The sequence below is a fragment of the Phoenix dactylifera genome, chromosome 13 (genome assembly GCF_051530095.1).
Source record: "Phoenix dactylifera cultivar Ajwa chromosome 13, Ajwa_hap1_PhDact_Kaust_v1.1, whole genome shotgun sequence".
Classification (NCBI taxonomy): Eukaryota; Viridiplantae; Streptophyta; class Magnoliopsida; order Arecales; family Arecaceae; genus Phoenix; species Phoenix dactylifera.
In genome coordinates this window covers 17,247,708-17,274,429 of record NC_143202.1, presented here as the reverse complement: position 1 = coordinate 17,274,429, position 26,722 = coordinate 17,247,708, and the positions used below count along the sequence as shown (strand labels likewise).

General features: G+C 37.3%; 1 protein-coding gene across 3 annotated transcripts in view; it reads left to right on the top strand.

Moving 5' to 3' along the window:
- Positions 1–19,768, top strand: part of LOC103696767 (cell division cycle 20.2, cofactor of APC complex-like) — a 37,544-nt gene extending 17,776 nt beyond the window's left edge. Inside the window, exons 7-8 of one of the 3 annotated variants that reach the window (XM_088710189.2) lie at positions 15,955–16,046; positions 19,323–19,768. The gene's annotated coding sequence lies outside the window, so the exon portion shown is untranslated. Of the gene's footprint in view, positions 1–15,954; positions 16,047–16,242; positions 16,765–19,322 lie in introns of those variants that run through there. The other 2 variants (XM_088710188.2, XM_088710190.2) reach the window with 2 other exon arrangements.
- Positions 19,769–26,722: the final 6,954 nt, after the last annotated feature.

Genomic DNA, 26,722 nt, shown 5'->3' with positions numbered 1-26,722 from the left:
ATAGACTGCAAATTGTACAGAGGTATGATAGGCTCATTACTTTACCTTACTGCTAGTAGACCAGATATATTATTCAGTGTTTGTATGTGTGCTAGATACCAAGCATGTCCTAAGGAATCACACTTGCAAGCTGTTAAAAGAATTTTTAGATATCTGGTAGGGACATCTAATGTAGGCTTATGGTATTCTAAACAATCTGACATAAATTTAATTGCTTATTCCGATGCTGATTTTGCCGGGTGCAAACTCGACAGAAAAAGCACAAGTGGCACATGTCAATTCTTAGGTGCTAATTTGGTTTCCTGGTTTAGCAAGAAACAAAATTCAGTTGCCTTGTCCACAGCTGAGGCTGAGTACATTGCAGCTGGAAGCTGTTGTGCCCAAGTTCTTTGGATTAAGCAACAACTTGAAGACTTCGGTATCAAAATGGATAATATACCAATTAAATGTGATAATACAAGTGCAATTAATTTAACAAAAAATCCTGTCCAACACTCTAAGTCAAAGCATATAGAGATTAGGCATCATTTTATTAGGGATCATGTGCTGAAAAATGATGTGATGATTGAATATGTATGTACTGAAAATCAATTGGCCGATATCTTTACAAAGCCCCTTTGTAAAGATAGATTCAACTTCTTAAGGAATGCTTTGAGCTTGTATGATCCTAGCAAATAAATTGAACTTGTATTGCATTGCTTTGCTACTCAAACTAGTAATCCACCTCAAGGTAAACATAAGTGAAAGCATGAATTCATCTAAGCTAAATGACGAACTGTTTGATTTTCCGGAGGATGGTTACCCTCCCTTGGACTCTTCATGGAGATATTTTCAGAGCCTATTTCATAGGTATTCGAAATTTGGTCAAACATTCCTCATTTCAATATTAATAATTCAAAAATTATTATCAAATTATTATAGGATGTATTATTAAGGGGGAGGATCACAAACAAATTCACTCTGTGTTTATCAAAAGAAATCATGTTGATTAGGGTGATTAAATAAAAAATTGGGAAAAGATAGAACCTAAATCACTAGAAGAAGCCGAAAAAGATGATAATTGGATAAATGCTATGCAAGAGGAATTAAACCAATTTGAAAGAAATGAAGTTTGGACTCTAACAAAAAGACCCCCTAATGTTACAATTATAGGCACCAAGTGGGTGTATAGAAATAAACTAGATGAAGATGGAATAGTCATAAGAAACAAAGCTAGACTAGTTGCCAAAGGTTATAATCAGGAGGAAGGAATAGACTTTGATGAAACTTTTGCTCCTGTTGCTAGATTAGAAGCTATTAGACTACTTTTGGCAATGCATGCTTCATGGATTTTAAACTCTATCAAATGGATGTAAAAAGTGCATTTTTAAATGGTTATATAATGGAGGAAGTTTATGTAGGACAACCTCCAGGCTTTGAAAACCACTTACATCCAGATTACGTTTATAAATTGCATAAAGCATTGTATGGACTTAAGCAAGCTCCTAGGGCATGGTATGAAAGATTAAGTAATTTCCTAATTGAAAATAAATTTAAGAGAGGAAATGTAGACAAAACCCTCTTCATTAAAAGAAAAAGAAATGACTTATTGCTTGTGCAAATTTATGTGGATGATATAATTTTTGGTGCTACTAACGATAGTCTTTGTCAAGAGTTTGCCAAGCTTATGCAGGGAGAATTTGAAATGAGCATGATGGGTGAGCTCAACTTCTTCCTTGGGCTACAAATAAAACAATCAGAGGAAGGCATCTTCATCAGTCAGTCCAAATACATCAAGAAAATGTTGGAAAAATTCAAGATGAAGGATGCAAAGGAAATCAGCACACCCATGGGCTCAAGTTGCAAGCTTGACAAAGATGAAAAAGGTAAAAATATAGACTGCAAATTGTACAGAGGTATGATAGGCTCATTACTTTACCTTACTGCTAGTAGACCAGATATATTATTCAGTGTTTGTATGTGTGCTAGATACCAAGCATGTCCTAAGGAATCACACTTGCAAGCTGTTAAAAGAATTTTTAGATATCTGGTAGGGACATCTAATGTAGGCTTATGGTATTCTAAACAATCTGACATAAATTTAATTGCTTATTCCGATGCTGATTTTGCCGGGTGCAAACTCGACAGAAAAAGCACAAGTGGCACATGTCAATTCTTAGGTGCTAATTTGGTTTCCTGGTTTAGCAAGAAACAAAATTCAGTTGCCTTGTCCACAGCTGAGGCTGAGTACATTGCAGCTGGAAGCTGTTGTGCCCAAGTTCTTTGGATTAAGCAACAACTTGAAAACTTCGGTATCAAAATGGATAATATACCAATTAAATGTGATAATACAAGTGCAATTAATTTAACAAAAAATCCTGTCCAACACTCTAAGTCAAAGCATATAGAGATTAGGCATCATTTTATTAGGGATCATGTGCTGAAAAATGATGTGATGATTGAATATGTATGTACTGAAAATCAATTGGCCGATATCTTTACAAAGCCCCTTTGTAAAGATAGATTCAACTTCTTAAGGAATGCTTTGAGCTTGTATGATCCTAGCAAATAAATTGAACTTGTATTGCATTGCTTTGCTACTCAAACTAGTAATCCACCTCAAGGTAAACATAAGTGAAAGCATGAATTCATCTAAGCTAAATGACGAACTGTTTGATTTTCCGGAGGATGGTTACCCTCCCTTGGACTCTTCATGGAGATATTTTCATAGCCTATTTCATAGGTATTCGAAATTTGGTCAAACATTCCTCATTTCAATATTAATAATTCAAAAATCATTATCAAATTATTATAGGATGTATTATTAAGGGGGAGGATCACAAACAAATTCACTCTGTGTTTATCAAAAGAAATCATGTTGATTAGGGTGATTAAATAAAAAATTGGGAAAAGATAGAACCTAAATCACTAGAAGAAGCCGAAAAAGATGATAATTGGATGAATGCTATGCAAGAGGAATTAAACCAATTTGAAAGAAATGAAGTTTGGACTCTAATGAAAAGACCCCCTAATGTTACAATTATAGGCACCAAGTGGGTGTATAGAAATAAACTAGATGAAGATGGAATAGTCATAAGAAACAAAGCTAGACTAGTTGCCAAAGGTTATAATCAGGAGGAAGGAATAGACTTTGATGAAACTTTTGCTCCTGTTGCTAGATTAGAAGCTATTAGACTACTTTTGGCAATGCATACTTCATGGATTTTAAACTCTATCAAATGGATGTAAAAAGTGCATTTTTAAATGGTTATATAATGGAGGAAGTTTATGTAGGACAACCTCCAGGCTTTGAAAACCACTTACATCCAGATTACGTTTATAAATTGCATAAAGCATTGTATGGACTTAAGCAAGCTCCTAGGGCATGGTATGAAAGATTAAGTAATTTCCTAATTGAAAATAAATTTAAGAGAGGAAATGTAGACAAAACCCTCTTCATTAAAAGAAAAGGAAATGACTTATTGCTTGTGCAAATTTATGTGGATGATATAATTTTTGGTGCTACTAACGATAGTCTTTGTCAAGAGTTTGCCAAGCTTATGCAGGGAGAATTTGAAATGAGCATGATGGGTGAGCTCAACTTCTTCCTTGGGCTACAAATAAAACAATCAGAGGAAGGCATCTTCATCAGTCAGTCCAAATACATCAAGGAAATGTTGGAAAAATTCAAGATGAAGGATGCAAAGGAAATCAGCACACCCATGGGCTCAAGTTGCAAGCTTGACAAAGATGAAAAAGGTAAAAATATAGACTGCAAATTGTACAGAGGTATGATAGGCTCATTACTTTACCTTACTGCTAGTAGACCAGATATATTATTCAGTGTTTGTATGTGTGCTAGATACCAAGCATGTCCTAAGGAATCACACTTGCAAGCTGTTAAAAGAATTTTTAGATATCTGGTAGGGACATCTAATGTAGGCTTATGGTATTCTAAACAATCTGACATAAATTTAATTGCTTATTCCGATGCTGATTTTGCCGGGTGCAAACTCGACAGAAAAAGCACAAGTGGCACATGTCAATTCTTAGGTGCTAATTTGGTTTCCTGGTTTAGCAAGAAACAAAATTCAGTTGCCTTGTCCACAGCTGAGGCTGAGTACATTGCAGCTGGAAGCTGTTGTGCCCAAGTTCTTTGGATTAAGCAACAACTTGAAGACTTCGGTATCAAAATGGATAATATACCAATTAAATGTGATAATACAAGTGCAATTAATTTAACAAAAAATCCTGTCCAACACTCTAAGTCAAAGCATATAGAGATTAGGCATCATTTTATTAGGGATCATGTGCTGAAAAATGATGTGATGATTGAATATGTATGTACTGAAAATTAATTGGCCGATATCTTTACAAAGCCCCTTTGTAAAGATAGATTCAACTTCTTAAGGAATGCTTTGAGCTTGTATGATCCTAGCAAATAAATTGAACTTGTATTGCATTGCTTTGCTACTCAAACTAGTAATCCACCTCAAGGTAAACATAAGTGAAAGCATGAATTCATCTAAGCTAAATGACGAACTGTTTGATTTTCCGGAGGATGGTTACCCTCCCTTGGACTCTTCATGGAGATATTTTCAGAGCCTATTTCATAGGTATTCGAAATTTGGTCAAACATTCCTCATTTCAATATTAATAATTCAAAAATCATTATCAAATTATTATAGGATGTATTATTAAGGGGGAGGATCACAAACAAATTCACTCTGTGTTTATCAAAAGAAATCATGTTGATTAGGGTGATTAAATAAAAAATTGGGAAAAGATAGAACCTAAATCACTAGAAGAAGCCGAAAAAGATGATAATTGGATAAATGCTATGCAAGAGGAATTAAACCAATTTGAAAGAAATGAAGTTTGGACTCTAATGAAAAGACCCCCTAATGTTACAATTATAGGCACCAAGTGGGTGTATAGAAATAAACTAGATGAAGATGGAATAGTCATAAGAAACAAAGCTAGACTAGTTGCCAAAGGTTATAATCAGGAGGAAGGAATAGACTTTGATGAAACTTTTGCTCCTGTTGCTAGATTAGAAGCTATTAGACTACTTTTGGCAATGCATGCTTCATGGATTTTAAACTCTATCAAATGGATGTAAAAAGTGCATTTTTAAATGGTTATATAATGGAGGAAGTTTATGTAGGACAACCTCCAGGCTTTGAAAACCACTTACATCCAGATTACGTTTATAAATTGCATAAAGCATTGTATGGACTTAAGCAAGCTCCTAGGGCATGGTATGAAAGATTAAGTAATTTCCTAATTGAAAATAAATTTAAGAGAGGAAATGTAGACAAAACCCTCTTCATTAAAAGAAAAGGAAATGACTTATTGCTTGTGCAAATTTATGTGGATGATATAATTTTTGGTGCTACTAACGATAGTCTTTGTCAAGAGTTTGCCAAGCTTATGCAGGGAGAATTTGAAATGAGCATGATGGGTGAGCTCAACTTCTTCCTTGGGCTACAAATAAAACAATCAGAGGAAGGCATCTTCATCAGTCAGTCCAAATACATCAAGGAAATGTTGGAAAAATTCAAGATGAAGGATGCAAAGGAAATCAGCACACCCATGGGCTCAAGTTGCAAGCTTGACAAAGATGAAAAAGGTAAAAATATAGACTGCAAATTGTACAGAGGTATGATAGGCTCATTACTTTACCTTACTGCTAGTAGACCAGATATATTATTCAGTGTTTGTATGTGTGCTAGATACCAAGCATGTCCTAAGGAATCACACTTGCAAGCTGTTAAAAGAATTTTTAGATATCTGGTAGGGACATCTAATGTAGGCTTATGGTATTCTAAACAATCTGACATAAATTTAATTGCTTATTCCGATGCTGATTTTGCCGGGTGCAAACTCGACAGAAAAAGCACAAGTGGCACATGTCAATTCTTAGGTGCTAATTTGGTTTCCTGGTTTAGCAAGAAACAAAATTCAGTTGCCTTGTCCACAGCTGAGGCTGAGTACATTGCAGCTGGAAGCTGTTGTGCCCAAGTTCTTTGGATTAAGCAACAACTTGAAGACTTCGGTATCAAAATGGATAATATACCAATTAAATGTGATAATACAAGTGCAATTAATTTAACAAAAAATCCTGTCCAACACTCTAAGTCAAAGCATATAGAGATTAGGCATCATTTTATTAGGGATCATGTGCTGAAAAATGATGTGATGATTGAATATGTATGTACTGAAAATCAATTGGCCGATATCTTTACAAAGCCCCTTTGTAAAGATAGATTCAACTTCTTAAGGAATGCTTTGAGCTTGTATGATCCTAGCAAATAAATTGAACTTGTATTGCATTGCTTTGCTACTCAAACTAGTAATCCACCTCAAGGTAAACATAAGTGAAAGCATGAATTCATCTAAGCTAAATGACGAACTGTTTGATTTTCCGGAGGATGGTTACCCTCCCTTGGACTCTTCATGGAGATATTTTCATAGCCTATTTCATAGGTATTCGAAATTTGGTCAAACATTCCTCATTTCAATATTAATAATTCAAAAATCATTATCAAATTATTATAGGATGTATTATTAAGGGGGAGGATCACAAACAAATTCACTCTGTGTTTATCAAAAGAAATCATGTTGATTAGGGTGATTAAATAAAAAATTGGGAAAAGATAGAACCTAAATCACTAGAAGAAGCCGAAAAAGATGATAATTGGATGAATGCTATGCAAGAGGAATTAAACCAATTTGAAAGAAATGAAGTTTGGACTCTAATGAAAAGACCCCCTAATGTTACAATTATAGGCACCAAGTGGGTGTATAGAAATAAACTAGATGAAGATGGAATAGTCATAAGAAACAAAGCTAGACTAGTTGCCAAAGGTTATAATCAGGAGGAAGGAATAGACTTTGATGAAACTTTTGCTCCTGTTGCTAGATTAGAAGCTATTAGACTACTTTTGGCAATGCATACTTCATGGATTTTAAACTCTATCAAATGGATGTAAAAAGTGCATTTTTAAATGGTTATATAATGGAGGAAGTTTATGTAGGACAACCTCCAGGCTTTGAAAACCACTTACATCCAGATTACGTTTATAAATTGCATAAAGCATTGTATGGACTTAAGCAAGCTCCTAGGGCATGGTATGAAAGATTAAGTAATTTCCTAATTGAAAATAAATTTAAGAGAGGAAATGTAGACAAAACCCTCTTCATTAAAAGAAAAGGAAATGACTTATTGCTTGTGCAAATTTATGTGGATGATATAATTTTTGGTGCTACTAACGATAGTCTTTGTCAAGAGTTTGCCAAGCTTATGCAGGGAGAATTTGAAATGAGCATGATGGGTGAGCTTAACTTCTTCCTTGGGCTACAAATAAAACAATCAGAGGAAGGCATCTTCATCAGTCAGTCCAAATACATCAAGGAAATGTTGGAAAAATTCAAGATGAAGGATGCAAAGGAAATCAGCACACCCATGGGCTCAAGTTGCAAGCTTGACAAAGATGAAAAAGGTAAAAATATAGACTGCAAATTGTACAGAGGTATGATAGGCTCATTACTTTACCTTACTGCTAGTAGACCAGATATATTATTCAGTGTTTGTATGTGTGCTAGATACCAAGCATGTCCTAAGGAATCACACTTGCAAGCTGTTAAAAGAATTTTTAGATATCTGGTAGGGACATCTAATGTAGGCTTATGGTATTCTAAACAATCTGACATAAATTTAATTGCTTATTCCGATGCTGATTTTGCCGGGTGCAAACTCGACAGAAAAAGCACAAGTGGCACATGTCAATTCTTAGGTGCTAATTTGGTTTCCTGGTTTAGCAAGAAACAAAATTCAGTTGCCTTGTCCACAGCTGAGGCTGAGTACATTGCAGCTGGAAGCTGTTGTGCCCAAGTTCTTTGGATTAAGCAACAACTTGAAGACTTCGGTATCAAAATGGATAATATACCAATTAAATGTGATAATACAAGTGCAATTAATTTAACAAAAAATCCTGTCCAACACTCTAAGTCAAAGCATATAGAGATTAGGCATCATTTTATTAGGGATCATGTGCTGAAAAATGATGTGATGATTGAATATGTATGTACTGAAAATTAATTGGCCGATATCTTTACAAAGCCCCTTTGTAAAGATAGATTCAACTTCTTAAGGAATGCTTTGAGCTTGTATGATCCTAGCAAATAAATTGAACTTGTATTGCATTGCTTTGCTACTCAAACTAGTAATCCACCTCAAGGTAAACATAAGTGAAAGCATGAATTCATCTAAGCTAAATGACGAACTGTTTGATTTTCCGGAGGATGGTTACCCTCCCTTGGACTCTTCATGGAGATATTTTCAGAGCCTATTTCATAGGTATTCGAAATTTGGTCAAACATTCCTCATTTCAATATTAATAATTCAAAAATCATTATCAAATTATTATAGGATGTATTATTAAGGGGGAGGATCACAAACAAATTCACTCTGTGTTTATCAAAAGAAATCATGTTGATTAGGGTGATTAAATAAAAAATTGGGAAAAGATAGAACCTAAATCACTAGAAGAAGCCGAAAAAGATGATAATTGGATAAATGCTATGCAAGAGGAATTAAACCAATTTGAAAGAAATGAAGTTTGGACTCTAATGAAAAGACCCCCTAATGTTACAATTATAGGCACCAAGTGGGTGTATAGAAATAAACTAGATGAAGATGGAATAGTCATAAGAAACAAAGCTAGACTAGTTGCCAAAGGTTATAATCAGGAGGAAGGAATAGACTTTGATGAAACTTTTGCTCCTGTTGCTAGATTAGAAGCTATTAGACTACTTTTGGCAATGCATGCTTCATGGATTTTAAACTCTATCAAATGGATGTAAAAAGTGCATTTTTAAATGGTTATATAATGGAGGAAGTTTATGTAGGACAACCTCCAGGCTTTGAAAACCACTTACATCCAGATTACGTTTATAAATTGCATAAAGCATTGTATGGACTTAAGCAAGCTCCTAGGGCATGGTATGAAAGATTAAGTAATTTCCTAATTGAAAATAAATTTAAGAGAGGAAATGTAGACAAAACCCTCTTCATTAAAAGAAAAGGAAATGACTTATTGCTTGTGCAAATTTATGTGGATGATATAATTTTTGGTGCTACTAACGATAGTCTTTGTCAAGAGTTTGCCAAGCTTATGCAGGGAGAATTTGAAATGAGCATGATGGGTGAGCTCAACTTCTTCCTTGGGCTACAAATAAAACAATCAGAGGAAGGCATCTTCATCAGTCAGTCCAAATACATCAAGGAAATGTTGGAAAAATTCAAGATGAAGGATGCAAAGGAAATCAGCACACCCATGGGCTCAAGTTGCAAGCTTGACAAAGATGAAAAAGGTAAAAATATAGACTGCAAATTGTACAGAGGTATGATAGGCTCATTACTTTACCTTACTGCTAGTAGACCAGATATATTATTCAGTGTTTGTATGTGTGCTAGATACCAAGCATGTCCTAAGGAATCACACTTGCAAGCTGTTAAAAGAATTTTTAGATATCTGGTAGGGACATCTAATGTAGGCTTATGGTATTCTAAACAATCTGACATAAATTTAATTGCTTATTCCGATGCTGATTTTGCCGGGTGCAAACTCGACAGAAAAAGCACAAGTGGCACATGTCAATTCTTAGGTGCTAATTTGGTTTCCTGGTTTAGCAAGAAACAAAATTCAGTTGCCTTGTCCACAGCTGAGGCTGAGTACATTGCAGCTGGAAGCTGTTGTGCCCAAGTTCTTTGGATTAAGCAACAACTTGAAGACTTCGGTATCAAAATGGATAATATACCAATTAAATGTGATAATACAAGTGCAATTAATTTAACTAAAAATCCTGTCCAACACTCTAAGTCAAAGCATATAGAGATTAGGCATCATTTTATTAGGGATCATGTGCTGAAAAATGATGTGATGATTGAATATGTATGTACTGAAAATCAATTGGCCGATATCTTTACAAAGCCCCTTTGTAAAGATAGATTCAACTTCTTAAGGAATGCTTTGAGCTTGTATGATCCTAGCAAATAAATTGAACTTGTATTGCATTGCTTTGCTACTCAAACTAGTAATCCACCTCAAGGTAAACATAAGTGAAAGCATGAATTCATCTAAGCTAAATGACGAACTGTTTGATTTTCCGGAGGATGGTTACCCTCCCTTGGACTCTTCATGGAGATATTTTCAGAGCCTATTTCATAGGTATTCGAAATTTGGTCAAACATTCCTCATTTCAATATTAATAATTCAAAAATCATTATCAAATTATTATAGGATGTATTATTAAGGGGGAGGATCACAAACAAATTCACTCTGTGTTTATCAAAAGAAATCATGTTGATTAGGGTGATTAAATAAAAAATTGGGAAAAGATAGAATTCAGTCTGAAATTTTTCAGTGCCGGAGACGTCTCTGGCAAATCGCAGAGACGTCCCCCCAGGCGAGACGTCTCGCCTTAGTCGCGGAGACGTCTCGGGGACCGAACGAGGGTTTTTAAAATAGGTCGAAACAGCTCGAGCCGACCCGAGCTTTCCCTTTCATCCCCGACAAAAACAAAAACCCTAGCCTCCATTTTTCTCCAACACAAACCCTAGCCTCTTTCTCCTCATTTCCCTAGGATTTCCATTCAATGGCACCCAAAAGAGCTAGGAGGACTGGTGGGAGGCGTCCTAGGGCAGCGGCCGACGGTGAGGAACGGAGGGAAGAACCTTCCGCGCCGTCTCCTCCGGTTGCTCCGCCGACCACAACCATTTCCTGTGCAAATCGCACAGTGACAACCGGGAGGTACATAGATTTTCACTTTCTAGATAATGAGGGGTTCTCTATTGGAGAGAGACTCCGAGCCCAAGGGTGGGAGCACCTTGGTACCCTCAATACCTCGACCTACCCCGGCCTTGTTAGAGAAATGTTTAGTAATATGGCTTTAGGGGACTTAGGGTACACTGCATATGTCCGGGGGACATTAGTAGAAATTAGTGAGGACATCTTATCCACTGTTTTGCAAATTCCTAAGGACGGTGAGGCTCCAACCTCACATCCCCAAAGGAAAATAGCCCTAAACTTACTTTTAGGACGAGAGGACTGCGGCCCTCTTGATGTAGTGAACTCACAAGACCTAAATGCCGAGATGAGATTACTTTTAAGTATTGTCAACCGGGTCTTGTTTCCTAAAACCGGTCGCTTCGATTTTGTTTCGGAGCGAGATTTAGTTATCATGCACCATATCCTACTAGGGATTCCTCTAAACCTCCCTAGACTCATGTTAAACTACATTGCTCTATGTCATAGGTATTCTAGGTTTAGTATACCCTATGGCATGATATTTACCCTAGTATTTAAACACTTTAAGGTTCACATTCCCGAAAATGAACCTGCAAAACCCTTAAGAAACACCGACTACTATAATGAGGGCACAATGCGAAGAATGGAGTTTCAAAAGGTAGATGGGTCTTGGGTCAAGGTACCAAAATGAAAAGCTCAAACCCTAGAGCCTGAGATCCCACATCAGGAGTCTGACTACCACTCTCCTCCACCCAGCCACATGGATTTCCCTGATATACCCTCCAGCTCAGCTGGACCTTCCACATCCATGCCACCACCTCCTCCAGTCAGTGGGCCCTCCTTCCTATCAGAAGACCAGATGCGTACCTTAGCATCTGTCATTTGCCAGTAGATGAGGGAGGAAATGAGATCTATGATCTCTACTGAGTTGGCCCCCATCAGAGCTTCACATGAAGGGCTTCTACAAGAGCTGAAGGAAATTAGAGCTCAAATTGAAGCTACAACGCAAGAAATAGTTGGTGTGGGTGCCACCCAAACAATCAGATCAATTGAGCTAAAGGACAGCTTGAAGACCATTTCAAAGAGTCTTAAAGAGTTGACAAGCCCAGGAGGAAATGTGGGCACCTTGGTTGCCCAACTTAGAGGAAGAATTGAAATGGCAACCATAGAATTTGAAGCACTCGTGGCAGCCTTCCATAAGTCACAGGGAGATCAGTTCAAGACCCTAATGGATTCAATCAATGCATTTATAGATGCAGCTTGTAGGGCTTATGAGCAACGTCGCCGATAAGGGACTTTTTGTAGACATCTAGGGATCTTCTTTTTGTATACCCTAGGCTATTTTGAAACACTTTTTGTAGTAGAAATCAATACTTGTAATGATTTCTTCTTTTAACTATGTACTGACTTCAAAGGTTTACAATGATACATGAATACAATTTCTTTTGAAACCTTGTGTATGTGCTACTGTGTATGTGATTCTGTGACTGTGTATGTGTTTCTTGTGATGTGCCATAAAAATCTCATAACATACCTTAAGTATTCAAATTCAACACAACTTATCCATGCATATGACACAGGGGGAGCACATCTTGTGATAACTATGTTAAACAAAAAGAGGAGTCTGAAATGAATTCCAAAACAAAGGGGGAGTGATATGAATGACTAAAATTCTTTAATAGAAATAACTTGGACCGGGGGAGCACAACTTGAATCTCCTTGAGTAGTTCATAGAAGGATAATTTGTCCCCTTCATTGTTGATGACAAAAAGGGGGAGTAGATATATAGAAGGGGGAGTAGAACTAAGAGTAGAACCAATATGGATATTGGATACATTTGAATGCAAAATACGAAATTCATACTCCAAAGTTGAATTAGAAAAGATAAAATTGAAAAATATTGGCTTTTAGATAATTGCCCTTCTGGAAAAGAAAGGGGGAGTCAAAAAGAACTTAGCTTTCAAATTTTAACTTAATTCAAATTCAGTTGATATGCTAAAATTGCTTAAGAGCTATAAAGATCAATCTTATGCATAATGATAGAACTGAAAATTGACTATTTTGAATTATGCACACTGTATCTAGCTCTAATCAAAACATTATGCTTGTACATCTGATCAAATACTGTGTATATGTTTAAAATTCGAATTTTGCATATACTCAGTGTTTTGTCATCATCAAAAAGGGGGAGATTGTTGACCCCCTAATGGATTTTGATGAATACAAAACACTAGAGTATAATTCCATTTATCTTAACAATTTAATTGAGGATTTCATGTATTTTATTAAGAATATTGTTAAGAAATGTCTAGGCAAGTTCCCATGATTTTTTAAGGACTTATTGAAGAATTTTTGAGATGAAAGAAAAAGTTCAGGGACAGCCGAGACGTCTCCGGGTTGTCTCAGAGACGTCTCTGGCACAAACAGGAAGAACTGGCACGTCTGGAGACGTCCCCGGCACCTGCCGAGTCGTCCCCGCGATAGCGGAGTCGACTCTCTCAGTAGCGGAGTCGACTCTCTCAGTGGCGGCAGAAAGGCAGTTTTCAAGAGATATGCGCGAGACGTCCCCACCGTACGCGGAGTCGTCCCCGCAAGTAAAAAGCAGACTTCCCGAGTCGTCCCCGAGGTAGCGGAGTCGGCTCTCTCAGGATTTTCCAGAGGATGTCATTTTCGGTGATAAGGCAGCGGAGACGTCCCCTGAAAGAGCGGAGTCGACTCTCTCAGAGAATTCCAGAAGACATGTTTTTCGGAGTTATAACAGCGGAGTCGTCCCCAAGGCAGCGGAATCGTCCCCATGCAAAAAGTGCAAACAAGCCGAGACGTCCCCGTAAAGTACCGAGACGACCCTCTCAGAAAAACAGAAAAACAAGGATTCAAACGATACAATTCCAGAGTCGTCCCCGTAAAGTGCCGAGTCGACGCCAAACAAAGTGAAAAGTAAATTTATACAGCCGAGACGTCTCGCGTTGAAGCGGAGACGTCTCCGGAGCGCCTGGGACGCGACTGACAACTTTTGCAGGTTTGGTTTGAATTTCAAATCTCTTTTACTTTATCTCTAACGGCTATATTTGCTTTTTGGGCTATAAAAGGGACCTCTTAAGTGCTTCTCAACAACTCTTCACCAACCCAAAGCTAGATCATTTAAGAGAGAAGCAAGAGAGAGAAGTTCAAGGGAGTGAGTGCATTCAAGTGAAGAAATCAAGTGCTTTCAAGCTTCCCAAGTGATTTCAAGCTCAACCACTCTCTTCCGCTCGGGATTCAAAGCTCATACTCAAGCCTACGCGATCCACATCGGAAGAATCATCATTTCCCACGCTTCCAACGGCAAAAGGATTCTTCCGGGTTCTATTGTTTATCATTGTCATATTTGCTTATTTAGAGCTTTTCAATCCTTTGTAAAACCTTTCATTGTGGTGCTTGTTCCAGTCAAGGGACTTGGAACAAGGGAAAGGCGTCCCAAGCCTAAGTGAAATTGGGGGTTATAGGGTTTGTTGTTAGCCCGGTGTAAAACAACGAGTTGGGTAGTGCACTCGCAAAACTACCGGACTGTAATCTTGGATTATAGTGGAAATTTCCAAAGGTGCTTTGGGGAGTGGATGTAGGAGCAGTGGAAGCTCCGAACCACTATAAAACCTTGTGTTTGCGATTGACCTTTCTCATTCCTCTTTCTTTACTTTAGTTCATACATTTGTGTGTTTTATTTTTAATTAGGCGAAAAGTTTTAAAACACCCAATTCACCCTCCCTCTTGGGTGACCATCTCTAGGCAACAGAAGGCCGAACCGGACTGAACTATCCGGTTCGGCCCGTACCGAGTCGACCTGGTGAGACCGGGTCGGTTCGGCTATTGGAGTCGGTTTTGGCCCCAAACTGCCTGGAACCAGTTCGGAACCGACTGAAACTGGCCGAAAAAGGTCCAGAACCGGCCCAAAACAGGCTCGGAACCCACCCGAAACCGGCCGGGAACCCACCCAGAACCGGCCGATTCTATTCGAACTCGGTGATGTAGGTGTGTCTATCAGCCCATGGGTCAAATACAAGAAAAATAAGTAAAAGTAACAATTAAAAGGATATGGGTTCCTAAGGGGACAGATATTGATGGTTGTATCAAACTTTTATATTGATTGATAATATCATGTGCAGATAATATGTGATGCAGGGAATTTCATACAAAGGTTGATAGTAGCATTTGTCTTGACAAATTGAGTTAAGCAATTACCTGTATTAGAAAGCTTGATGGTACAACTGAATATGAAATGCCTTTTATTTTTCATAAATTCATTTTTAGAAAGATTGAGATGGTTCTCTATTTGGAGGGTATTTTTTTTCCTTTAGGATGAAAAATTAAGATGTGTTATAAAAACTTTGAAGCCCTACTTTATTAGAACTTAATCCAGATAAAATCATGAAGCTCTCACCTTCAACAAATATCTTTTTGGGCTTTCTATAAGGTATCCTATTGAATAAATAAGAAAGAATAATTAAAGGAAAGGAATAAAAACATTGAACTAGTGAATGTAAATAGTAATGCCTTCCATCTTTGACCTTAAGAAATATTGCAAAATTTTAAAAATTGAGGCTAGTGATCATGAAAGATTGTCGAGGCCATGATACTAGATGAAAGCATTGGATTTGGATCCTATTTTTTTCATTAATTAATGATGGAAAGGAAACACCATATTGTTTTGTTGGTATTTCATCTAAATAAAATAGAGGAAATCATTGAATTTAGTTTTATAAGCAACATCACAATTAACCAAAGTTCGATACATATGATGATCATCTACTATGTGCTTCGTTCTTTTGAACTAATCACATGCATCGCTCTTCAATTTAATTCTACTTATTCATTGAGCTTCCTTGTGAAATATCTTCCCCCCTTCTTCTTGGTGAAGCAGAAAGTAGAGCGACTGGTTAGCATGAGTATGTAAACAACTTATGGCACGAACAAAAAAATAAAGAGCTAATTACAGTTCAGCCACTTAAGGTTAGGCCTGATTTCACTAAGCCCACCTATGGTTTAACCCACCTAAAGTCAATTCTGTCATACTCTTTCGTGCTTCCTTACCCACCTTTGAAGTGAAATAGCATTGAGGGTTTCTTTTTCATATGATTTTGCGCAATTTTGAAACCTTGTTCTTCTCCAAATCTCAAAATGAAAGGTGTGTTTCTCCAAATCAAAAAAAATTCCACCAAATTGAAGCCTCCATTCTCCTAATCGAAGTGGAAAAGCAAGCATGAAATCAACAAAGAGGTACGTTGCAATTTTTTTGATTTTAGATTTTATGAGATGAATCTTTTTGTTTTTAGAAAAGAGTTGTTTGGGGATTATGTTGTTTGTTTTCAAAATATCAAACTTGGGATTAGAAATTAGTCTATGGATATTACTATTTTATGAGTTTATGATCTTTTTCTTTCTGATAGTGAGGGCTTGAAATTTTTTATTGCAGTGGTTGGTCCCATTTAGCAGTGGTTGGATTAGTTCAAACGATTATACAGTGTTACCTTTGCATGTGAAATTGTTTATTACAGTAGTCGTTCCCATTTAGTAGTGGTTGGATTAGTCTAAATGATTATGCAGTAGCTCCTGTGTATGTGAAATTGTTTATTACAATGTTCGATCCCATTTAGCAGGGGTTGGACTAGCTTAAATGATGAAGAAGTCAATACAAGACTTTACCATTTTAGTGGCAACTTTTTTATGGCAACTATCTAGAGTTGTCACTAATACTGTGCTTTTTGTAACAAGTGTTCAAAGTTGTCACTAATGTTAACCTTTTAGTAGCGGTGATTCTTCTCGCCACAAAATATATAATATTACTGGTGACGGCATAAATAGCTAAAAAAAAGCCGCGACTAATGTCTCATTATTGTTGGCGGGTAAAAGGATTTTGACACCAAAATTACTTTTAATGGCGAATATGAGACATCGCCACTAATAATAATATTTTTAGTGGCAGCTTGATTCATTGTCGCTAATATTTATCGTAATAGTGATGACAATGGATACATCACCACTAATACCATTCTTAAGGTGACGATGATAGCATCGTCACTAATATTGTACTTATTGGTGATAGCAAAATTCTACCACCACAAATACCATTAGCATTTATGGCGATATATGTGCATCATCATAACTAATTCCAAGGACACTAGTAGCGGATTCATTTGTCGCCACTAATATAATGCTCAAAAGAATTTTTTTCTCGTTTCTTAAATGTAGAATGAATTAATATGAAAGTGTTAGTATTAATGATTATTTTTTAGGTATTACGCAATTGCTTTTTGATTATAACAACTTGTAAGAAAGAAAATTTTATTTTCACACCAGTAATTACTATTTTGAATTGACATAAAAATATTTCAAATTATACGTATCTTTTAAAATTTTACATAGTTTCCTTCTTTTTATGATAGATTATATTTTGTTTTGTACTGAACGATGTAAACTTTTTCAGTTGGTATATCTGGTATGATTACTAATGATGCGCAGAGGATGTAGCTAGTAAGTACTAGGACCAACTAGACCATATCAAGCATCGTAGGAACTAGTTGATTCGGAATTGAAAACTGAGAGACTATACTAAAAGGATCAGAAAAACAAATGTTGGCAATCATATGATTTTACAGTATAAGTTTCTGATGAGGATCAACAACTTATTTTCAAGAGGATATACAACAGATACCATGCTCAGAAGGTGGGATTCTTGGGTGGATAAAGACCTATCATAGGTCTAGATGGATATTTCCTTTAAGGAAAGATTTGGATGACGGCTACTTTTAGCTATCTGTAGAGATGGAAAGGATAATGTCTTTTCTGGTGCAACAGCTGTTGTGGAGCAAGAAAACAAAGACTCTTGGAGTTGTTTCTTCATATCTTCGATGAAGATATAGGCAGGCCTGATGAGATTGGGATAGTATTCATATCAGATAGATAGAAAGTATATGTTTCTATTAGTTGCATCATATTTTTGCTATTCCTTAGTTTTGTTCTGTTTTACCTGCATACAATATTAATTACATGTCAGTGTCTAGTCCCTGCAATTGAGTAGCTTTTTCCTAGGGTGAAGTAGGAGTACTACTAAGACACATGTATAGTAATTTCAGGGAATTTTTCAAAGAAGAGTTGAAAGATGCAATGTAGAAAGCAGCCTGTGCAACCATTACTTCAAAGCATAGTATGCAGTACCCACCCAAACCAGGTGGTACAGAGCATACCGTACCATATCAGTCCGGTACCAGTATCCGGTACAGATGGCGTATCGATATTCCGTATGTTAAAAAAACTTTGTACCATAACCTACCGATACTGTGCTAGTATGACACCGGTACGGAGTCCGATACTGAGACGACGAACCTTACCTAAGAGTTTGAAAGGAGGATGGCATACATCAGAACTATTGATGAGAAAGCATGAGAGTGGCTTAAGAAGATCCCTCCACCCCAACGGTCCAAGGCCTACTTCAGCAGTAGGGCCAAGAGTGACTGCTTCCTCAATAACCTGAATGAGTAATTCAATGCCATGATTTAATATCCTGAATAAGCCTGCCTATATTGTCTATGTTGGAGTGGATTAGAGTTGGGTCGATGAAAAGATTTAATATCAAAAGACTTGGTATGGAGAGGTATGTTGGACCAATCTGTCCTAATATGCAGGACAAACTTGAGGTCCTAAAATTGAAGTCTAGGAATTATTATGCTACACTTGTAGGAAGGTTGAATTATGAGGTGGATAATGGATATGAAAAATATGTAGTTGACTTGACTACAAGGTCTTGCACATGTAGGATTTGGGATCTCAATAGGATCCCTTGCAAACATGGTGTGGCAGCCATTATCAAGAATCTGCAACAGCCAGAGAGCTATATCCACTCTTGTTACACCAAGGAGGTTTACTTAACCACGTATCAGGAGATAATTCATCCAATGCCAAGCCAAAATAAGTGGATTGAAACTGGCTTGCCTGCTCCTATCCCTTCACATGTACATAGGCCTCTTGGCAGACCAAAAAATTTAAGAAGAGATATAGAAGAATAAGACTGTAAGATATGGAAAATGTCATAAAGAAGAGTACAATTCAAGAGGGTGTAAAGCTAGAGTGATTGGGGAAACTATTTGGCAAAGGAGGATGAGGATTCAAAAGGAGAAAATAGTCAGATTACATCCTGCTGAACTGCCATTTTACATTAAGACTGATTATAATAGTTGTTTATTCTATCCCAATTGCAAGTTATAATAGAGCAAAATTAGTGGCCCTTACCATAACAAAGGCAAAGCCACGGCATCTTTCAAGGTCTAATCATTGTTAGCTAACAGCAGTACAAAAAATCTATTGATATAAAGCCCTGAGCTTGGAAAAGGCCCTAACCAAGAATGTGATTAATGTTGCAGCCTCCAAGAATATATGGAACAACAGCTTGGCTTAGATCACATATGTCACAAGGATCTCAAGTGGATTTTAAATCCTATTTCACTTGTATTGGTGTTTAAGTTGTATTAATGTTTAGCTTGTACGACTACAATGCAGGCTGCTGCAAGTGTGGGTAGAGGAACAGCTGCTGCAGTTGTTGGAGGTGATGCTAGTGGTAGAGGAAGAGGCTCTGGTAGAGGATTTGGTTCAAGCACAGGTGGTCCAGTCAAGGGTGCATCAGGGAGAGGACTTTCATGAAGAGGTTTATCAAGCAGAGGAGCATGCTTAGTTTTAGGCATAGGAGCTTCTGCCAGGGGCCCTTTAGGAAGTGCTTTAGGGAGTGAAGGTTCAGGAACAAGTTCAGGAAGAGGCTTAAGCACTACTTCAGGCAGTGGAGCAGGCAGACCACCAAAGTTTATACCAATTGGTGGGAAAGGGAAGAAAACATAGTGATTATAGATTGCAATGCAATGTTTGAAACTTGTAAATGATTTTGTATAGAATGTAATGTTGTATGCAATTTTGTTTTGGTTTTGGAAAGTGATGTTGAACTTTGTTGTATGGAATGTAATTGCATATTGTAATACAATGATATCTGTCATGCCCCGAGCCCGAGGCGCGGCAGACGCCGCACGCTCGCATGGCGGGCCGCACAGGCATGCAAGGCACCAGATTACATCAAAGCAAATACGAATGCTTAAAAATGATATAAATTTTTAAGTTGTTTAAAAGCAGCCTTACCAAATTTCAAAATAGCATATGCCAGCATAATTCAAATGTCCAAGCTAATCTAACTAAAGGACCGATAACTGAAGGAATCGTTGAAAAATCTAACGCACTCCCCAATCCCGTGCGATCAAGCCTCTGGATCTAAAAAACAGAGAAAACAGAATAATGAGCTACACTAGCCCAGTAAGCAACAAAATACCCCAGAGTGGGGTCAAAGCATATCAGATCAAAATACAAAATAATGACTGGGAATAAATCACAAGTAACATCATTTTTCTCTTTTCAAAACTTATCACTTTTACAAAAACTCTGATATCATAATCTCAACATACTAGGCTACGGCCACGTAACCCAGTGGCATGGGTTGCACAAAGTGCCAAATCCACTATTTTTATCCACCGATTGCAGCCGGTGTTGCACAAAAGTGCCAAATCCATTATATTTACCCACCGATGGTAGCCGGTGTTCAAATCCACTATTCTAATCACCGGTGGTGCGGTGTCGAAACCGGTTCCTCATAGATTATACGTCGACAGGTCCAACGTATGATCCCCATTGGCGGGGCAGAACAGAATAGATCATAGCCATGCTGAGAATGCATATACATAAGAAAATAGATTTCTTAAATTATCCAGCCATATTTTACGGAATTTAGAGCGTATAACATAATTTTCAAATAAAATTTAACATGTCTGGCCCTTTTTACTGAATACAAAACATATGTCAAAATTTAATCAATTTATTAAATAATTTGGAAATCACACTTGAAGTATTAAGTTACTTACCTCGTTTTGCTTTAAATCCCACTTTAGGCAAACATGTCAGATACACCTGTTTAATTAATTTCTTTGTTAATTTCAGAGCTAAGCAAAACCAAAATCAATATTATTGGACACGGCCCAACAGGGCTCAGAGTTGGCCCATGATGGGCATGGCCCGATAGGGCCCACATCGGACACGACCCAATGGGCCCGCATAGACCCGGCCCAATAGGGCCCCCAAAGTTGGCCTCTAGATGGATTATTCATGCAATAAAATTAATTGCAGGGACTAATACTTAATTATGGGATACTGTTCTATAATAAAACTTGAGTGAAGGGACTAAATAATATATTTGAGGATCTTTACGTAATAAATATTTCTTATAGGGATCAAACATAAATTACAGAAGGCTTTTTTGTGCAATAATATACTATCAAGGGCGTAACTGTAAAATTCTATTTATTGGCCAAACGGGTTCGGGTTTCAGGTCTGAACTGGGTTTGAATTTCGGGTTTCGGATCTGAACTAGGTTTCGGGTTTTCTTCTTTTTTTTTGTTTCGGGTTTCGGGTTCGAACCGGGCCCAAGTTGGGCCCGCAGTGAATAGGGCCTGTGAACAGGATCCTTCTTCTTCCCCAAACCCCCCACGGACAGGGGAAGAAGAAGAAGAGGAAGAAAGGACCGGGGGGGGGTCTAGACAACCAGCCTAGGTGGCGGAGGCCGTTGTCAGGTCGACGGCCAGCCGACCGCAGTGGTGGCTGGGGTCGAGAATCAACCGAGAACGATCTCGGTTCATGGGGCCAAAACAAAGGGAGGAAAGCATGCTTGATTCGACTAGATCAAAGAGAAACAAGGGAAGAGGGCTTACCGGCAGTGGCAGAGACGGCGGAAGGGAGATCTCGATCGGGGAGGGCTCGGTCCGGCAGCTAGCAATGGCGGCGGCGCTCAGAACTGAGGGGATAGGTCACGGAACAGGGAAAGGCTGCGAAGGGGATTCGGACGGCGCTCGGCCGGGAGAGCACGCCGGTCACCAGGCAAAGGAGGAGGAAGGAAGGAAGGAAGAGGAGAAGACAGAGGAGAGGGAGGAGGGCTTGAAGGTGGTTTTAGGAGGAAGAGGAAGGGGGTTTTTATCACCCCCCTTGTAACGGCTCTCCGCCGTGTGATCGCGGCGGCCGAGCGAAATCCGCGGCCGCGGATTGGCTGGAGGGGGGTGCCGCGGGATGCCCGTGGTGCCTTCGCCCCGGTGGCACCCAAAGGAGTCAGAGAGGATCGCAATCGCGATCCTCTATTCCGACTCTTCCCAAAAGAGGACGCGGCTGAAGTCGGCTGGGGCTGCTGACTTCTACCCGTATCTCACATTCTCTCCTCCTTAGAAAAATTTCGTCCTCAAAATTTAAGAGATCTAGGCCTTTCAAATTTAAAGATCCTCACCACATTGAGTAATATAAATTCAAGATCGTATTCTTCTCGATCAAAACCAGTGCGATAGATGATTTTGGATCAGTTGTCAAAAACCAGCAAGATTAGCAATAGATAAGTGACTAACTAAAATCTAAGATTGAAGTCGTCATCTTGATGTAAGTTCACTCTAGATCGGATCAGGATCAATTCACAACAGGATTGAAATTATCATCTTTCAAATAGATCTCATACACTTATCATGGTAGTGTGCTGATCGCTCAAAGGATAATGAACAACCTTAGAGTCAAATCATTATATGGCTAGAAATGTAATTCACCAAAATGAACATGTACTGATGATCATTAGATAGCAATAGTCTATCTCAAAAATGATTTGCATCAAATCACAAGAGCAAGTCTGAGAAGATAAAGTATTGATACCATGATTCAATATGCCACAAAGCTTTTAATTTAAACTTATAAATCATAAGATGGGAGCAAATAATGCATGGTTTATTTAGATACTTAACAAATTAGACCATATTTGGTCATCAATTAACTAACTCGAGTCATGATATACTCAAATTATTATTATTATTGTTATTTTCTTAGCATAGCAAAAATAGCAAAAACCATTAGAGAGATAACATAGTTATATCACGATTAATCTGAGAATCAACAGTATTCATCTTCTCTTATTAACAAAAGTCTTCATTATTGAAAAATCTAGTCTTCCATCACAGTCAATATTTTTGACCAATTTAAATAGACTCGGTTCACTATACTTTCGCTGCACAACTTTGATCAATATTCTCCAAAATTTCTTAATGATCCCAGATCATCAACATTTTTTTTTTATAATATCCAAGCAAAATTTTATCCTTGCTTTCCAAGTACACTAGGTCATGATTAACCCTTGAGATAGTTGTTGTATTTGTACCATCATATAATCAAGTTATCATATTCTAGATCCAAATTTGAACTAAGCTAATTCTAGTTTTCCTTGACAATTCCATTATACAAGTTGATATTTATTCTAAGCTTTGATAATTAAAAGATTCTATATTAACTTACTTAGGAGCTTACTCAATCATTCCGAATCTTTTCTTTTAGGCTAAACTTATTTGGGCCTCTCATGAAATCCCACTTGCATTTCTCATATGGTGATACAAAATCCATAATCAACTCATGGCCTTGTTTTATAAATATTTAACTCACAAGAATCTAATAATCTGGTTCAAAGATTTACAAATTGAGTTAAGCAATTACCTGTATTAGAAAGCTTGATGGTACAACTGAATATGAAATGCATTTTATTTTTCATAAATTCATTTTTAGAAACATTGAGATGGTTCTCTATTTGGAGGGTATTTTTTTTCCTTGAGGATGAAAAATTAAGATGTGTTATAAAAACTTTGAAGCCCTACTTTATTAGAACTTAATCCAAATAAAATCATGAAGCTCTCACCTTCAACAAATATCTTTTTGGGCTTTCTATAAGTTATCCTATTGAATAAATAAGAAAGAATAATTAAAGGAAAGGAATAAAAACATTGAACTAATGAATGTAAATAGTAATGCCTTCCATCTTTGACCTTAAGAAATATTGCAAAATTTAAAAAATTGAGGCTAGTGATCATGAAAGATTATCGAGACCATGATACTAGATGAAAGCATTGGATTTGGATCCTATTTTTTTCATTAATTAATGAAGGAAAGGAAACACCATATTGTTTTGTTGGTATTTCATCTAAAGAAAATAGAGGAAATCATTGAATTTAGTTTTATAAGCAACATCACAATTAGCCAAAGTTGGATCCATATGATGATCATCTACTGTGTGCTTTATTCTTTTGAACTAATCACATGCATCGCTCTTCAATTTAATTCTAGTTATTCATTGAGCTTCCTTGTGAAATATCTTCCCCCCTTCTTCTTGGTGAGCAGAAAGTAGACTGACTGGTTAGCATGAGTATGTAAACAATTTATGGCACGAACAAAAAAATAAAGAGATAATTACAGTCCAGCCACTTAAGGTTAGGCCTGATTTCACTAAACCCATCTATGGTTTAACCCACCTAAAGTCAATTCTATCAGACTCTGTCGTGCTTCCTTACCCACCTGTGAAGTGAAATAGCATTGAGGGTTTCTTTTTCGTACGATTTTGCACAATTTTGAAACCCTTTTCTTCTCCAAATCTCAAAATGGAAGGTGTGTTTCTCCAAATCAAAAAATTTTCCACCAAATTGAAGCCTCCATTCTCCTAATCGAAGTGGAAAAGCAAGCATGAAGTCAACAAAGAGGTACGTTGCAATTTTTTTGATTTTAGATTTTATGAGATGAATCTTTTTGTTTTTAGAAAAGATTTGTTTGGGGATTATGTTGTTTGTTTTCAAAATATCAAACTTGGGATTAGAAATTAGTCTATGGATATTACTTGGGTTATACCTTTCAAGGTATAATCATTGTTAGTGAACAGCAGTACAAAAAATCTATAGATATAAAGCCCTGAGCTAGGAAAAGGCCCTAACCAAGAATGTGATTAATGTTGCAGCCTCCAAGAACATATGGAACAACAGCTTGGCTTAGATCACATATGTCACAAGGATCTCAAGTGGATTTTACATCCTATTTCACTTGTATTGGTGTTTAGGTTGTATTAATGTTTAGCTTGTATGAATACAATGCACGCTGCTGCAAGTGTGGGTAGAGGAGCAGCTGCTGCAGTTGTTGGAGGTGATGCTAGTGTAGAGGAAGAGGCTCTGGTAGAGGATCTGGTTCAAGCACAGGTGGACCAGTCAAGGGTGCATCAGGGAGAGGACTTTCATGAAGAGGTTCTTCAAGCAGAGGAGCATGCTTATTTTTAGGCATAGTTGCTTCTGCCGGGGGTCCTTTAGGAAGTGCTTTAGGGAGTGAATGTTCAGGAACAAGTTCAGGAAGAGGCTTAAGCACTACTTCAGGCAGTGGAGCACGCAGACCACCAAAGTTTGTACCAATTGGTGGGAAAGGGAAGAAAACATAGTGATTATAGACTGCAATGCAATGTTTGAAACTTGTAAATGATTTTGTATAGTATGTAATGTTGTATGGAATTTTGTTTTGGTTTTGGAAAGTGATGTTGAACTTAGTTGTATGGAATGCAATTGCATATTGTAATACAATGATATCAATTTGTTGTAATGAGATCAAATGTTGTGTTTTCTCAATGACAGGAAATGTATTCAGTGGTAATGTTCTTCGCATTCAAAGACAGGGAATGCATTCTCTGAAAAAAGGAAATGTTATCAATGATACTCATTTGAACTACTTCAGAGAAGAGATTATTATATTTTTGCTATTGGTATATAAGTAATTGATACTGTTAGAAATTGTGTCCTAAAAGTCAATCGTCAGCTTGTTGATGATTGAATTGTATATGAATTAATGAATTAATAAAAAGTTATTTGGCATTATTCATCGCATATATTTTGTACATCTTGAACTCTTTTAGTGTGATGAAGTCTTTAGGACTCTTTTAAAAGATAAAGGAGGATTTGTCTATGAGTCCTTAAATCTGCTCATGATCAAACGATATGCTATTAATAAGATAATAGCATTATCAAGAATAGGTCGTTGTATGTCATATACGTTGGTTATCCTCTTAATTAAGGAGTGCAGAGACTGATATGTCACACAGGTGAAATATAGGAGTACACTTCACTGAACGTGACCAGTTCTGTAACGCTCTGCTGTCAAGAGATGTTCCGAGTGGATATGGGTATAAGTATCCCTTAGACCTGAGATCACCACGGTGACTTGCAAGCAATTTACTGTACTTTGGTATCAGATCTGAATTTCTAATTCAGTGATGGAAGGCTACTGAGTGCAGTCAAGTACCTGCGAAGTCGGTGCGTGAGTCAAGATGGAATTGACCCCTCCTGGTAACAGGATATATGGCCCTTGTGTTCAATTTAGTAAAATCTTGGCTAGGGTAATCCTTGTGAGGAGTCACAGGATTTATAAAGTTGAAACACATTTTGGATGCACTGATTAAAGAGTTGACAGAACTCTGAAGTCATCCTAGGTATTTGGAGTCATAGGGATTAAATATACGATAACCATAGTCCAAAGATTCTTGAATGTTGCTTTGCAATCATTCGGCCTATCTAGACGTTGGGTGTCATTGCTAGATGGTCATTTCGATTAGTACAGGAAGTTGTTCTTGTGCTACCGGCTTAGGTTCGAACCTATGGGGTCACACGTATAGAAGTTTCTACGTTGATCAAATGGCTGATCAACGATTAAGAATCGTCCAGGGGTACATCGGTCAATTCAGTTGACAAATTACCTTAAGCAAAAGTTGCAGTAAAATAATTATTGAATTATTGAAGGATTAATTAGCAATTATATTGCTAATGAACTCAATTGATTGAATGATTGAGCTTAGGTTAAGCCAAATTGAATAAGATTCAATTTAGGCTTCATCAGGATTCGACCCGAGTAGATTAGGTTCGACCCGAGTAGATTGAGCTGAACTCAATTAATAGGACTTGACCCAATTGGATTGGGCTTGACCCGAGTCTATTAAAAGTCCTTATTTGATAAGGATTATAAGTTCAAAAATTCAGAAATTGATAAGGAGAAGAATC